Raw genomic sequence first — 14,820 nt, 5'->3', positions numbered from 1 at the left:
AATATAACCTCCCCCCTCACACCAGAAACTGGTAGACTTGTAACTTGTCACAAATCCAGAAAGTCAAGAACAAACCCTACCCATCTTCATACCTAAAATGCAATGAAAAATCCTTCCAGGTCTTCAGACTCACCAATTGCCCAAATGAAACCAGGGATACTACATTTTTTGTGTGCATAAAAACTAACATGGAGAAATTTACATTTCTTAATAAAATCCGAATTTACCCAAAGAGAAGAGAGGAGAAAAATAACCTTTCTACTGTCCAACTGAAAGTCAACCAACTGTTTTTATAAGTAACACCAATATTCAACAACACTGAAGATACAGGAAAGAGATTACATGAGTCTTCAGAATGCTGCCTCATAATTATCCTCTAAACAATAGGGTATGTTACTGGCATAACATTAATGACAAAATTACAATCCAGAGTAAAAGGTATGTGCTGTTTAAAGAAAATAGAAAATTAAGTGAAGATTCCACCATTTTATGAACAAGAAGCAATAAACTCAAAATAAGCTCCTTCTTGATGTAATATATTACTGAAATTCAATGAGAGAATATGTACTGAAGTTATTAGAGGGAATGTTTAGGGGAGACACACAGGATAGAATTCTGACAGGAGAGTAGGAGGAAAAATATTGGTGGCAGCATCTATAAAAATATACTTAGGGGAATTTCCTGGCAGTCCAGTGGCTAGGACTCAGGGCTTTCATTGACAGGGCCCGGGTTCAATCCCTGGGTCAGGGAACAAGCTGCGTGGCATGGCAAAAAAAAAAAAAATGTGTGTGTGTGTGTGTGTGTATATACACACACACACACACACACACATATATACATGCATACTTAGATAAAAATAACTGTTTCATTCATTTTGTAAGGCACTAGAAGGTTTTCCCCCAAACTCTCCAATATTCAGTTTCAGGGTTAGAATTAGACAAATAGCTTCTAACCTTATAAGCCTTAGTTAAAAGGAATATATTCTTGAAAAACACTACCTGTTTGACAGAGCAGCATCTACAACCTCATCTTATACAGTGAACTGTGTATGTTGTCTTCTAAAGAGGATTTGTTTGGTCATAGAGAGTTGGGAACATAGTTATATTATAGTTCTTCACAAGGTGTCATGGAATTTGAACAGTACAATTTAGATGAATTAAGGAACAGCAGCAGTTGGAATTATCAGGGTTTTTTTTTTCAGTAAAGTTCAAAATTCTCTACATGGATGCTTAACAGATGGTGGAGAATGCATAAGTCATGATACTGATTAGACTCTGGCTTCTTTAATTAAAACAATATTCTTTGGGGTTTACTCTTCCTTCAAAATACACACACACACACACACACACACGCACACACACATACACACGCTGATATGTACATCAATAGGTTTTACATCCCATCTCCACAGGAGATTAGACCTTTTATTCATATCAATGGGATTTATATCCCATTTCCATTGGGGATTAGACCCTTTATTTGACAGCCTGATTGAAATGCAGTTTACTTTTTTCTTATTTAGCTCATTCACGCTGTAATAGGTAAACTCAACCCCACCTTCCCCCAACTCCTTACGCATGACTATAAAGGACCGCTAAGACTGCTATAGTCAAATTCTGTCTAAATCGAGGAACCCTTCTAAGAACCTGGGGACTGTCTTTACTTTGCATCAAACAAGAAAAAGTGTAGCTGTTTACTCAAGAGAGATGGGTCCCTGGAGAACTACAGTGCTTCAATATGTAACATACCCAGATGCTAGGACAAAATAGTACCAACACAGAGACAGACTAAAAAAGAGCACTGCATGCTGGGAATGGTAGTTGTAATATATTTCTCTATAATAAAAGACGAACGAAGCCAAAATCAGGACCCAGTTTGCTTGCATTTAAGTTCTCTATGTTTCTTTGAAGTACTAAGCTATACTGTCCTGCTTGCTTCAGAAAGATGTTGAAGATCAAATGAATTAATGGTAGGGAGTGCTTAGGAAATTGTTGAGGGCAATGTGAAAATCAGAGATGATAACCCATAAAAAATACAATTTCTCTAGTGTGAATTTTCAGCTAAGAGCAGCAGCTAATTAAATGTGACTTTTCAATGTCAATTATCTTTCTTTTTTTCCCAATTTTTAAAAAATTTTTATTTATTTATGGCTGTGTTGGGTCTTCATTTCTGTGCGTGGGCTTTCTCTAGTTGCAGCGAGCGGGGTCCACTCTTCATCGCGGTGCACGGGCCTCTCACTGTCGTGGCCTCTTTTGTTGTGGAGCACAAGCTCCAGATATGAAGGCTCAGTAGTTGTGGCTCACGGGCCTAGTTGCTCCGCGTCATATGGGATCTTCCCAGACCAGGGCTCGAACCCATGTCCCCTGTATTGGCAGGCAGATTCTCAACCACTGCGCCACCAGGGAAGCCCCTCAATTATCTTTCAATCATTTTATTTTTAACACCTAGTCAAACATTTTATGTTTGTTCAAACCTCGTTTTTTTTTTAAACGAGAATCACCAAAAAAAGTACAATTAAGAAAGAATGCTACCTGTTGCCTTTTTATTTCATAAATCAAGGTTATTAGGGAATATTTTCCTGTGTAGAAATCTAGGTATGGACTGGATTTCTTATACCTTCATTAGTGGTTCAGGGCCATATTCTGAATGCATAAAATAGATGTCCAATTTAAATGTAGCCTGACCCAGCAAAGACCCTAAATACAGTAATGAGAACAGCAGAAAAAAACATAAGAACCATTTATAATCTGCGCAATTTAGCTGTTTGCTAATATAGAAAAGTGTCTGAATCACTGTTTGTACCACAGTGAGATATGACACAAAGGCTATTAATTTGTAAATTAAACTCCAGTTCAGTAAAATGCATGGCCCTCTGTAACTATCTGTTACAAACCTGCACATACCACCAGCTTGTCATTCATCATTCCATGGCTCTACCCCCCAACTTAAAAAGCAGCATTGCCTTGTTAATGTCAGAGCTGTCCCATACACTATAGAAATTCTCTCACTGCTCTGCCCTGAAGCTGTTATGGTTTTCCTCACAAAAGAAATATGATTGGAAATGGCTGCACAGTAGCTGTCCCTGACAAGTTGGATATGAAAATACAATTTAAGCACAATAATGATCCTAAAATGGGGGGAGGGAAAAGGAAGAAGAAAACCAAAAACCTGTATTATTTTACAAAATACTGCTCAGATACAACAGATTGTTTTGCTTACTCCAAGCCCTGGGTACACTGGAGATAATGTAGAAAGCCCTCTTTTCACAGAAACACAAGACATAATCAGATTCTGGGAGAGGTAAATATAATAGATTATCTAACCAAATTCTACACAGAATACACGTACTAAGTCATGGATCAATCATTTCCAAAGGCAAGGATATATTTTAACAATCCTCAATTCTGCAGTTTTTGCTTAAAAGAAAGAAAAAAGACAGACAACAGTATTAGAACAATATACTGTGTCAGGCAGGATATATCAGGTAGAAAATATTTTTTTATAAAATGTAATGTTTACCTTACGTTTAAACAAAAGTAGGTCTTATAAATCACTGAACACTGATATTCTGAATAAGTATTTTAACAAAAGTACAACCTGAACAATACTCTTGATGCTTAAAAACATGTTTTTTATCACCTGCCATAATAGGATAAACATGTAGATTAAAAGGTTCCAAAGCTACTGAATGAATATGTTTTAATTTCACAAAAAGTATTCAGCATTTCAGTAGTTTATCACCAAGTACTTGTTACAATCGCTTAAAGAAAAAAAATGAACAGTGTTACATATTTACTTTCTGACAAGACCCCACATAAAACAACAGAGGAAGCAATTCTATCACCTACGTAGGCTGCCAAGATGAGGGATAGTCAACTTCAAGGGATTGGACCTTCCAAGACACGTGACAGAGGATGATTTGCACTACTTTGTAGTTAGTCTGAGTTTTCTGCATCAGAAAGAGAAGAAACCTGAACTCATCTTTCAGAATTTCAGAGCAGGTTTGATTTTTTGTTTTAAACTGTCAGTACTAGAAATATTACTAAAGAGAGAGAGCTTCAGCAATATAGGAAAAAAAAGCATGAACAAAGCATTTTGTTAAAAATTTTAAATTTTTATTAAATCTGAGGTGTGAAGAAAAACATTTTTCATAGGTTATGAAAATTACTAAATCCAATTCACAAATCTCTACACAAATATTTCAGGTCTTTACACACACACACATACACACGCAAGCACATACTCTAACTTTCAGAAAAGATGGAATGGCCACAGTAAAAATGATTTATTTTTATCTTCTTTTAGCATATTTTTTAGTACTGAAGGTGTAGTTACTCTTTACTGTACTGTTCTCCAGTTTCCACATCCAACAAAATTACTGAGGTGCAGCGCCAAGAGAAGAGGACATTGTACTGAACTTAAGATATGTCCCCCCTTTTTTTAAAAATAGACAATTTTTTAAATTGTAGACTGCTTTTCATTTTTATATTTTATTTTATTTTTTTAATTTATTTTTCACTGAAGTATAGTTGATATACAATATATATAAGTGTACAATACAGTGATTCACAATTTGTAAAGGTTATATTCCATTTAAAGTTATTATAAAATATTTGCTATATTCCCCGTGTTGTACAATATATTCTTGTAGCTTATTTTATACCTAATAGTTTGTACCTCTTAATTCCCACCCCTATATTGCCCCTCCCCCCTTCCCTCTTCTTACTGGTAACCACTAGTTTGTTCTCTGTATCTGTGATAGACTTAAAATTTTTTTTTTTTTTTCTCGGTATGCGGGCCTCTCACTGTTGTGGCCTCTCCCGTTGCGGAGCACAGGCTCCGGACGCGCAGGCTCAGTGGCCATGGCTCACCGGCCCAGCCGCTCCGCGGCATGTGGGACCTTCCCGGACCGGGGCACGAACCCGTGTCCCCTGCATCGGCAGGCAGACTCTCAACCACTGTGCCACCAGGGAAGCCCCTAGACTTTATTTTTTAAAGCAATTTTAAGTTCACAGTAAAACTGAGTGGAAAGGGACTTCCCTGGTGACGCAGTGGTTAAGAATCCTCCTGCCAATGCAGGGGGCACAGGTTCGAGCCCTGGTCCGGGAAGATCCCACATGCCACGAAGCGACTAAGCCCGTGTGCCACAACTACTGAGCCTGCACTCTAGAGTCCACAAGCCACAACGACTGAGCCCGTGAGCCACAACTACTGAGCCCACGAGCCACAACTACTGAGCCCACAAGCCACAACTACTGAAGCCCGCGCGCCTAGAGCCCGTGCTCCACAACAAGAGAAGCCACCGCAATGAGAAGCCTGTGCACTGCAACAAAGAGCAGCCCCTCCTCGCCGCCAACTAGAGAAAGCCCGTGCCCAGCAATGAAGACCCAACGCAGCCAAAAATCAATCAATTTATTTGAAAAAGACAATGATGATATAATCACTGCACACCTATTAAAACAGCTAAAAAAAAAAAAACTGAGTGGAAAGTACAGCGAATTCCCACATAGCCCCTGCTCCACCACCCACAGTCTCCCTATCAGCAGTCCATCAGAACGGAACATTTGCTAAAACTGATGAACCTGTGTTGGCACATCAGTATCACCCCCAATCCATAGTTTACACTAGAGTTCACTCTTCTTTTAAAAATTGAAGGATAGTTTATTTACAGTGTTGTGTTAGTCTCTAGTGTACAGCAAAGTGATTCGGATATACATATATATACATATTCTTTTTCATATCCTTTTCCAATATAGGTTATTACAAGATACTGAATATAGTTCCCTGTGCTCTACAGTAGGACCTTGCTGTCATCTATTTTATATATAGTATTTGAATCTGCTAATCCCAAGCCCCTAATTAATCCCCCCCTTTCCCCTTTGATAACCGCAAGTTTGTCTTCTCTGCCTGGGAGTCTGTTTGTGTTTTGTAAATAAATTCATTTGTATCTTTTTTTTTTTAGATTCCACATATAAGTGATACCATATGATATTTGTCTTCGTCTGATTTACTTCACTTAGCATGATAATCTCTAGGTCCATCCACGTTGCTGCAAATCGTATTATTTCATTCTTTTTTATGGCCGAGTAATATTCCATATATATATATATGTATATATATGTATATATACATGTACACCACATCGTTTTTATCCATTCATCTGTCAGTGGATGTTCAGGCTGCTTCCATATCTTTTTGGTTATTGTAGATAGTGCTGCTATGAACACACTGGGGTGCATTATCTTTTCAAATTAGAGTTTTCTCTGGATATATGCCCAGGACTGGGATTGCTGGATCATATGCTAGCTCTATTTTTAGTTTCTTAAGGAACCTCCATACTGTTCTCAATAGTGGCTGCACCAATTTACATTTCTACTAACAGTATAGGAGGGTTTAGGGTTCACTCTTAATGCTGTACATTCTATGGATTTTGACAAATGTACAATGACATGTATCCACCATTGCAGTATCATATGGAATAGTTTCATTGCCCTAAAAATCCTCTGTGCTCTGTGTATTCATCTCTCCCTTGCCCAACCTCTGGCATCCACTGATCATTTAACTGTCTCTATAATTCTGCCTTTTCCAGAATGTCATATGTTGGCATCATATAGTAGCCTTTTCAAATTGGCTTCTTTCACTTAGAAATACATATTTGTCCTTCCATGTCTTTTCATGGCTTGATAGCTCATTCTTTTTACCCCTGTATAATATTCCATTGTCTGAATACACCACAGTAGTCTCGATTTTTAGATACAGTCTAATGCGGCAGCTGGTGAGTTCTACAATGACTACAATAAAAACAGCAGCAATAGTATCAAGTAGATATCACCTGCCAGGTAAGACACTAAGGCTCTGAGCATCTAAGTGACTTGACCTAGGTCTCAAGTTATGGGCAGAGTCAGACTTAGAAGTTCTAGTTCCTGGTATCTAATTTCTTATCTTTCCCCTCCCCCCATTATTTTACTTGCTGGTAAGGACTTGAAGCTCTCACATCTATATACTGTATAATATGGCAAGCCACAAAAGCACCTAGTAAAAAACCTTAAAAAAAAATACCCGCCCTCCATCCCATTCTGCTTTTAGGAAAAGTAAGTAGAGAGGCAGTATAGTGCAGCAAAAAATAATACAAACGGTCAAGAAATCTGGGTTCTGGTCACATATCTGTCACTACACTAGTTTTGTGACCTTGAGTAAGTTATTTACCTGATCTTGGTCTCAGTTTCTCCACTCAGGCTTCAATATTCTCTTCTGTTAAAATTCTGTGAATCTCTAAATAACAAGAATACAATCTCTTGATCTTTACTTTCCACCTCTATAAGCACAGTACACAGAAAACTACTAGCGCTCACAATGATGATCTTGACACACTACAAAGAAGCTAAATCATTAAAGAATAGTTTCATTCAGGGATTAAAAATTCACATGAACAGGGGTCAAGCAGGTAATGCATGTGAATGAAGCAGGCCAGCTATGAGACAATAGAGAGTGATGGGAACTAAAGTCAACTGGAGAGGGAATGACCTGTCTAAAGGCACTAATGTAAGGATTGCTTTTAACATTGTTAAAATATCTTTGTTACTTAGATTAAGCCCATGGGTTACCAGTTTTCAACCTCTAGGCAGCAACTACATTCACTGAACTGTAGCTCCTAGGAGAGGAATCAGTCATCACTTAGGAATTTTTTCAACAATAAAAGGTGAGTCAAAAAAGAATTTCAGATAACCAGAAAATTCAAATGGCTTTCCTGTTAAGCAAAGTCTTGGCATTGTTAAACAGCTGGGTTGTGACTTTAGTGGGAAGAAGCACAAACATAAAAGCAAGTGATAAATGGGTATTAAGAAAAGTATGGTAAGATAAAATATCTTAAGATATGAGAGACAATATACAAAATATAAAAGAATAAAAAATTTAGTAATATGTTCCATAATTGTGCCAATTTTATCCAAATAGCTTAAAGTACCTTGCAGACAATTTAACCTCCTCCCATCATGTAACACCAATGTAAGAATGAGCTAGAATCAGTTTCTCTACCACCCAACCGTAGCTGTCCCTAGGGCTGAAGAAAGCAGCTGTTTAAACAGCCACACTGTAGAGGTCAGAAAAATGAAAACTACCTTGTTGAAGCTGTCCAGGGAATTACAGAAAGCAAAACATAATCATCAGACTTGGAATCCAACCAGAACACTAGAAACAACTCCTACACTTAACTGGTTCTTGTTTCTGAGTACTGGGGATTTTTCAAAATCACTTAGTTTACATGATTAAGGAAAAGGAACTTATGTTATAAACATACGTATTCATTAATAATTTTTCAAGAATCTTACTTTCTGAGTGAACCCTAAATGAAAAATGATGATACCATTTTCACAAACATTTCCCTAATAGTGTGATTTTTTTAGCTTAAACAATCATACGTTTATATAGCACTTTCTAGTTGTAAATTTTCACACCCTCTTATCAAATAAGATTCTCACAACTACATGGGGTGAATTAAGGCAACTGTCTTTGATTCAGACAGGGAAACTGAGGTGACTGACGACTAACCAAAAGTTACACAGTTACCTAACAGTAAAAAGGGCACTAGAATATGGAATCCCTCTCCTCTGGAAAACTAGTCTGTTTTTCTCTCGTGCTGAGTCTCGTTTCACTTGCTCATAGGGTTCCTGCTACGTGCAGAGGGCTCGCACCCGGCACTCCTCACCAAAGCTCCCAGTGCGAAAAGCTGGAAAACTAGTCTGAATGAAGCTCTGTTCACTGAACAAAGAGCTGGAGCTCATTTGTCTGAGCCAATACTTCTGGGGCCAACAGGAGGTTGGATGATATCCAAGTGGACTGACTAAATGTAGAGTATACTGGTGTGGGGAGCTCGGCCAGGGGGAGAGATGTCCTTTGTTGGACATCCGTCTCTAGATATAGTTAACCGTCTGGAAACAAAGATAGACTGTCAAAAGCCAAGGAAGAAGAATAACCTGTGCAACAAACTGAAGGGGCCAAGCAGGAGAGGAGCCTGAGGATGCGGTCAGGTAGGAATTGGGACAGCCGGAGATGAAGCATGGATGGCTTGAGAGATGGGTCTGGAGCAAATTATACCAAGAGTGACCATCCTAAGGCAAATTTCCTATAAGCTCTGAGCACCAGCAGGGCTGAGAATGTTCTTAAAGGGACTGGGCAGTGCTGGATAACTTGCTCCAAAATGCCAGAGAGACTGTATTTCTATCATCAAAGATACTCTCTCTGGCAGCTGAGGAGGGATACACGCTGGAGCCAACACAACAAGAATGATACGCTTCCTCATCTATGGAGTATGATGGACAATTTTAAGATTCTGTTGCTAACCTTCTAACTCAAGCCAAAAACTTCAATTCTGGAACAATGACTTCAATTTAATAAATGTAATGGATGCTGGCAACATTTAGACTGGTAAAATAGTGGGTTCCAGTATTTAAGGGAGTAAATCACAGCAAACTTTACATACCAGCCACTAATATAAAGCTGGATTTAAAATTTTTATTCACTAACAGATTTATCCTACTGCCATAAAAACTATACAGCTATTTTGCTTTTAAAGTAGAGCACAGATGAGCAGAACCCATATGCAAAGGGGCTGGGGAAATAACATTATAAACCACACAGAGAGGTTTTAAAATCAGCCTCCCTGCTTTCAGAGCCGCTGCTAGGAATCCTGGCTGCCCCTCCCTCACCGCCATGCAAGACCAGGGCTCAGTCAATAAGACTGTTGTGCAAGTGACACAGCCATCACTTCTGCTTAGTCTCCACAGGCCTAATGTATGTGATGCTGAATTTACTTATCTCAGTAGGCTGCACAGCCTCGCCAGGAATGGTTATATTTTAGCCTTTGTAAGAAAAAGATGTCAGGGGTTTTGTTGTTGTGGCATCATTCTGCAACACCTTATGTCAACTCTGCGCTGAGCTGGCAAAAGCCCTCAATCAACTCGGCTCCGTAATCCAGCTCCACTTACCCTTCAGATGTTCCAGTAGCAGGATGAATTCGCAATACTCACTGGCAACGTGACACACTAGTACACAGATTTGTCCACTCATCACACCCTTTGAATGTCTCCTTGGTCCTTCTCTGTCCTTGTACCTCCAAGCTGTCATTTTCCTTTCTAAATATTTCCTGTGATATTTTCATCCAAAGGAACTAAGGCTCTAACTCCATCTCGAGCCCACTGAAATGTGTGTAATAAGAATCTCTGCAATATGGACATCCCGGGAGAAAAACCCATCAGACGGTATTTGGGCTTTCTACAGCCTACTCTGCTTAGATGCTGAGAATGAGAAGAGACGGTTGTTTCCATCCCCTTTAAAAGAACCCAGTTGATTTAAGAGTGGCTGTAAGGGCAAGCACGACAGACTTGGAGAAAGCAAGGGTATTGGTCGTCTGAGGCATACAGTGGAATGGACCTACTCGTGTGCAGGCTGTCAGCCTTGCCACTAATCAGAAGGGGGAAAGCATCTTTAGGAAAAGAAAATGGAACAAATTGAGTGGAAAAGAAGAAGTGACACAAAAGCACAATGTTTAACAAGGAGCTTTTCTTGATGGTTGAAGGTGCTCCTTTCCTGAGACTTCCTGTAATAGGAAGGAATCATTCCTACACAGGGGTGCATACCTATACTTCACAGGGTGTTTGTTTGTGTGACAGTTATACTGTCATAATTTTAGATGGTTAAACCTCTGCCCCAGGGTTTATAAAAGATCAGAGCACTTGTCACTCTTGGTGCAGGTAGAGTGAGATAGAGTAGTTGAGCAGTTCATTTTTCTTTATAATTACACTCCATTAACCTTCCACATGAGAGCTCCCCTGTGCCTCCATACCAGCAGCACCAACTGGCTGCATTCGATAAGGCTCTACAGAGTCTGCAAGACCAGCACATGCAACAAAAGGAACACTTTAATACTGCAGACTTAAGCAGAAGCTGAATGCAGCTCTGCAGCTCCTCTACTTATTGGCACACATATTCAGCTCAATTATACATGTGTAGACAAAAACAAACCAAAACCGTAAAGTCTTGAAACCAGCAAACAGATGATGGGAGCTTATTCAAACCAAAAGTGATTCAAAATCTTCTGATAATCTTCACAATATTAAAACCCCAAATTTATTACTGTTTTTCTAACCTTTGATAATGTGGCATCCTATAAGAAATGTACTCGATATACTAAAGCTGCAGGGTGACACAATCACTGGGTGATCTGTATTACAGTCAGATCACTTTGGTGTCTACAAGCTGCATGTTGTGAAGGTAATTTACTCAAGTATTTCTCCTTAGGTATCTCTCAGTAACTCATTAAAAAAATTGGTTAAGGGCTTCCCTGGTGGCGCAGTGGTTGAGAGTCCACCTGCCGATGCAGGGGGACACGGGTTCGTGCCCCAGTCCGGGAAGATCCCACATGCCGCAGAGCGGCTGGGCCCCTGAGCCATGGCCGCTGAGCCTGCGCATCCGGAGCCTGTGCTCCACAACGGGAGAGGCCACAGCAGTGAGAGGCACGCGTACCGGGGGAAAAAAAAAAAAAATTGGTTAAGAACTAGCACTAAGTCTATCCTTATCCTCCTTGACAGTGCACATATAACTGATTTCCCTTTTCCCTTTTTTGAGAGAGAGAGAGAGAAAAGAGACCTACCCCATTAATAATGCATTCTCCTGCAGTTTTTAATGCAGTGCCCTGAACGCTTCTTTCCATCCGTAGATTAGTGCTCCTACCCTGAGCAAAGACCAGGTGGTACATGCTTGAGCAGATAAAACGAAAGCCAGTTTGGGAAATAGGTGCGGGCACAATTAATCTTGAATAGGTTCCCAATTATTGGGGAAACAAAAAGCAGCCAGATGTATACCTCTGCTCTAACCAATGGCATCCACAGCCCTCACAGCATCTCAGAAAAGGTTTCCACCATTGTAGTTTGTGTTTTTGGATACATCCCTACCACAGTGACCTACGGAAGGTCGACAGGTACCTTGACAATGCTACTCACTACTAACTCGCTTTCTTTGGCAAATATATGCACTGAGAGTGTTGGTCTATGGTAAGTGTAATCTGACAATCAGAAAATTCAAGTACAAGAATTCAGTGGTACAGCATTTTCTTCATCAAATGTTACATTTAAAACACTTTTCTAGAGATATAAACTACAGCAAAACCTTGTTTTTGAAAATTAATGAGATACTTAGTACTTCTGAAAGTATCTGGCAGAGAAATGATTGCTTGCATTTACATTTTGAAGATGGATAACTGGATCTGGGAATTCCACTACACTTTTTTTTTTAATGCTTTACATATGAAACTGAAGGATTTTTCCACTAATATTTTTCTTTTGCTTGATACCATTACAAACTCACATTACTTTATGTTTGTATGACACTTACCACCGTGGTATCCTTTTTAAAAAATTATCTTCTTAACCCAAATATCAGATTTGTCTTGCAACTAAATAGTTCATAATTCTTTAAAACCCAGTATCAAAGACATAAGATTTTTCTTGCTGCATATTACAGCAAGCATGACAGCTGAAGCATTCAGTATAATAATACTGAATGACCAAATGCCAAAAGATAAAGCCAGCCCATGCCTATAGGACCCAGCTCCTGGAGATGTTGGGTTTCAGTGTCCAGATCCAGTGACAGATTTCTCTTCTGCCTAATGATGCGTATTTTTCACTTCCTAATGAGTAGAACTTCTTTCACTAAGTACTTAGTTTTCAGTTTTAGGAGTGGTAGATGTTAAAATTCCATTCTCTATAACCATGTCAAGAATGAGGCAGAAGCCAATCTACCTGCTCCGGACCTGTGGCTCTGACTCATTGTTGGGCCATCTGTTTATGTGTGCTGCTTGTCTCATGGCGCGAATCAACCTGCTGCTGGGCAGACCTGCCTCGTGCAGCAAACTCATTCTGCAATTTCAACCTCCCTCACCAGCAATCGGCCCTCTTGTAGGAATCTAAAACTACCACTTTAATCAACTAGAGTCAGACCTCACTCTACTGCTCTTGTACCAAAAAATGATACACCACAGGCCCATGTGCAAACAGGTCATCTCTGAACACTGAGCTCATGAGGAAGACGGCAACACAGTTTTGCTCCTATCCAAACATTTTAGTACCATCAGCAGCAATCAGCCTGCTACCCAGAAATATACACGTACTACTGTGGACAGGCTAAAAAGATTACTGAATCCCAGAGGACAAGAGCATGAACTACAAATACAAACCATTTTGGTCTTCTTTGTTTTAAAGATTGGCAACTTATCCAGAGATGGGTTTCCATCTGTGTGATTAGCACACAAATGTAAAGCAGCATTAGAAAAGGTTCTCAGAACATCCTTTGAATCACCCACAACTATCAATTTGCTTGCTGTTTTGCACGCACTTTGCTAATCATTCTTTCATCTTAGATTTAAAAGGATGTCAGGGCCATAATAGGTTGTATAAGGTTTGAAGACATTATTTATTGAATATATCTACAGAGTATGTATTAGATTTTGAGGTATAATATTAAAAAGTTAAATTCTTTAAAAAGTTTATATAGCTATTTCAGGAAACAGAAGATGTGTATGTAAAAGAACTATAACATTTCTTATAGATTATTAAAAGAAAGTACACAATTACCAGAACTAGCTAACAGTCAAATCGTAGATGTTAAAGACTTTAATGTTTTCCTTTTGAAAAACAGTAGACTTAAAACTGACCAAAAACTCACCAACTACAATTGTCTAATGATTTTTTAATCCAACCCTTCTGGAACATTTCTATTAGGATATAAACTTACAGGTCAGATTTTCATTGTTTGTTTCATAGAGGTCACTATGTGTGTTATTTTCTAAATGCAAAACCTATGTTAAAACAAGAATTTAACACTCTAAACTTTGAGTAATGCCACATCAATAGTTCAATAAATCTTAACCATCAAACCTAGACATTTTGCTAAAAAACGGAAATAGCATACTGGAACTTATTAGCTGCTTTAAAAGCAGAAACATCATATAAGTCATGTATAGTTCTGGTAGGAAAGCTGAAGGGAATGTGGAAGTTGAAAAACCATCAAAGTCAAGTCAAGGATTCTGTGACTACCAGGGTGGTGGAAATGGGGCAGTGTTTTAGAATTACGTTTTAGAATCAGGGCTCTACAATGTTTTAGAATGGCTAATGATATGGCCATTAGAACTTCCATATCAACAAACTTCTTTTCCAATGAATTACTGCCATGTACTTAACCAATGGGCCCATAGGTTCTAATGAGATAAAACCACGTTCACCTGACCTGAAAAATAAATGAGACTAATAATGAAAGCCACACTTGTAGTAACTAATCAGTGTTTCCACCACGTGTCCCACAGCTTCAACAGAACAGCTAATAACACAGGGAAGAAAACAAAAACATTGCTAGCTAACACTGCATTTTTGTACAAGAAAAGAGCAGGAAGGGGATTAGCTGCATTCTTTTTTTCCCCCTGATGCTTACATTTTAAAAATTCCATTAGTGTCTTGCCAGATTTTCAAGAGAAAAACTGCATGCATCAGAGTTAACTGGTAAGATAGGCCATGGGAGAATAAAACCAATAAGAAACCTTTCTCTTCTGCACTTCACAGGGCTGTCACTCGTACTAGAAAAACGTCACTTTGAAGCCCTGTTTGCATTCCATTTTTAACTAGAGGGAAGAGGATGGAGGTCTTTGGTTTCTATGACAACCCAGATGGGCCATAATACAAGATACTTACAAATGTTCAATTGCAGGGATGCCAAATCAAATTAAGGCAGAGTTAGCACTACTTCATAAAAACTAGATGGAGGAGAAAACAAAAT

The 14,820-nt window shown here is 38.9% G+C and overlaps 1 protein-coding gene across 15 annotated transcripts in view; it reads right to left on the bottom strand.

The window, feature by feature from the left end:
• PHF21A (PHD finger protein 21A) overlaps positions 1-14,820 on the bottom strand; it is a 192,289-nt gene that overhangs the window by 60,594 nt on the left and 116,875 nt on the right. Inside the window, exon 1 of one of the 15 annotated variants that reach the window (XM_060303289.1) lies at positions 9,984-10,107. The exons of the other annotated variants lie outside the window; for them this stretch is intronic. The gene's annotated coding sequence lies outside the window, so the exon portion shown is untranslated. Of the gene's footprint in view, positions 1-9,983; positions 10,108-14,820 lie in introns of those variants that run through there. 15 annotated transcript variants of the gene reach the window in all.

The sequence above is a fragment of the Globicephala melas genome, chromosome 8, assembly GCF_963455315.2.
Source record: "Globicephala melas chromosome 8, mGloMel1.2, whole genome shotgun sequence".
NCBI classification, from domain to species: Eukaryota; Metazoa; Chordata; class Mammalia; order Artiodactyla; family Delphinidae; genus Globicephala; species Globicephala melas.
The sequence above is the reverse complement of the archived record's forward strand: the minus strand, read 5'-3'. Positions and strand labels throughout refer to the sequence as shown.